The 2149-nt window shown below is 36.3% G+C and overlaps 1 protein-coding gene across 1 annotated transcript in view; it reads right to left on the reverse strand.

Annotated features, from left to right (window-relative positions):
- The window catches only part of LOC108579058 (serine/threonine-protein kinase tousled-like 2), a 77727-nt gene extending 77125 nt beyond the window's left edge, over positions 1-602 (reverse strand). The window contains exon 1 of the mRNA XM_017942492.1: positions 539-602. The gene's annotated coding sequence lies outside the window, so the exon portion shown is untranslated. The remainder of the gene's footprint in view (positions 1-538) is intronic.
- Between the last annotated feature and the right edge of the window lie 1547 nt (positions 603-2149).

The raw sequence follows: 2149 nt of genomic DNA on the forward strand, positions 1-2149 counted from the left end.
TAAAAGAAATTTTGAATAAAAAATATTTTCTCAATTATACAATAACTAGTAAAATTAATATTTTAAGTAGAATATTTTAATGCAAAAACTAGGTAGAAATGCGTATATATACATAAAATAATACTCTGCTGCTAATAATATTTTAATTAAAGAGAAGAACAAGATTCTTATATCTTCCCTTTTTTTTTGGTAGTAAATTCTTTGATTAATAACCTACGTTGCTGAGTAGGAGTTTTTAGATAGATGACTGCCATATTATTCGCGAAGATATAAAGACAAACAAGAACACCACTCGATGAAGGATGACTGTCAAATGATATAGCGAAATAAAACAATTAACCAAAATTGAATTCTGATTGTATTTTGAAATGATAAACGTTCATATAATTAGGAATAACCAATAAGTACGAAGGAGAGGTTATGAAACTTTGTAAATAAAATGAATCGTATGGCAAAAACAGAACAGTATCATAGAATAAATTAAGGTTATTTATGCAAGTCGAAGAAGAGTCAAGTCACTTGAAGCAGAACGTTGTACCTGTTGTGCGGTGAAATGTAGTGTCACAGGCACAACAGCCAGCTTAAAACTTGAAGCGAGGTACAAAGCCGTTTTCTCGTCGCGCGAACAGATCAGCGAGCCTCCCCTCACTTTTTCTCAACGGCGCCTAGAGAACGTCCAATTCGTTTGGCGACGTGAGGTTACACGTATAATCAATAAGAATTTTGTATCGTAGAAAAGTCACACGATATTACTCTGTGAGTAAAAAAATGTCAAAGAGCAGGCTACTTGTAAACTAGACCTGACATCATGACGGTTCTTACGAAGCACACAAATGGTCGTGATACGTGATTGCGAACGAACGACAATGGGGGGGTCTCTGTATTGTCCGTATTACATCGCCTCCCTCCCCCCTCTCTCATTCACTCACTCATTCTCTTTCTCTCTCTCACTCGCTTACTCTCTCTCTTTTCTTCATTACTTCCCTAGATAATTCTATCTTTTTCGCACCGACCAATACAAGGTTAAACGCTCATCAACGTGAAACTGCATACGCTGCCGTGTTCGTGAATTTTGGTAGTCAACCATTAAGTACTCTTTCAACGTACCTCGCAAAACATAATAAAGCATCGTTTCTTCTTCCTATTTTTTTGGTTTCTGTCTCTTTCTTTCCCTCTATCTAACTACCTTTTTCTTTCTTTCTCTTTCACGGCATAGCGCACTTTGCTTATCGAAAGAAAGGGGAAAACTCATCTGGAAAATGGCTGCCGCCAGTCAGTTACCGATTTATTCCTTTCTTGCATGGCTACTTTTAACGTGAACAATAACAAAAGAGGAAAAACAAATGTTGCTAATACTCTCTGTATCTGACGCGATAGATCGTTGCTGCGATGAAAACACCGATTACGCGGCAGCACAAATGTATATCCGAGACGCCGGCACATACACGTAATAATAATAACACTACTTGCTACTCCGAGAGAGTATACGTACTAGTTTTTTCCTCTAGAAATCTCACGGTAATTTTTTCTTTTGTCACCTACACACACGAAAGCAACGTAGCACTCGCTAACACCGTGATTTATCACAGCAGAATCACTGTAGTGAACAATAACCATCGGCGTCTTAAGATCACTCTGATTTTCCTTCGCACGTATTCAACGACAGTGACGTCGCTTCACCATGCACTCGCATGAGTTCCTCTGTCTCACTCGTATCCATAGTCTCGTTCGCCACCTTACGACTTCGGCTATTATCGGTGAACTACGATGTTTATTCGGCACTGACCAGTCGCGGTTCTCACTAAGATCGTCCTTGCTCTCCTCGTTTACCTATTGCTTTGCTACTTTCGGGCAATAGGCACTGCTACCGTTAACTAGTTTCTTAATTAATGTAAATATGTGCAAACCAATTATCTCAAACAATGACAATTCATACTTTTTTAATCTTTTATTTTATTTGAAATGTTAATTTTTATTATTTATCTGATAACGATTGGCAAAACTCCTTTATTACAGAATCATATCGTAAGTATATACCAATAAAATCACACATGTAGATAAAAAAAGTATTTCTTGCAATAACAATATATTAATTTTATGTAAAAGTTTTTCTTTATTTTAAATTATTATTTTACATTTTAAATTTATG

This window comes from Habropoda laboriosa, unplaced genomic scaffold (genome assembly GCF_001263275.1).
Source record: "Habropoda laboriosa isolate 0110345459 unplaced genomic scaffold, ASM126327v1 scaffold42, whole genome shotgun sequence".
Lineage (NCBI taxonomy): Eukaryota > Metazoa > Arthropoda > Insecta > Hymenoptera > Apidae > Habropoda > Habropoda laboriosa.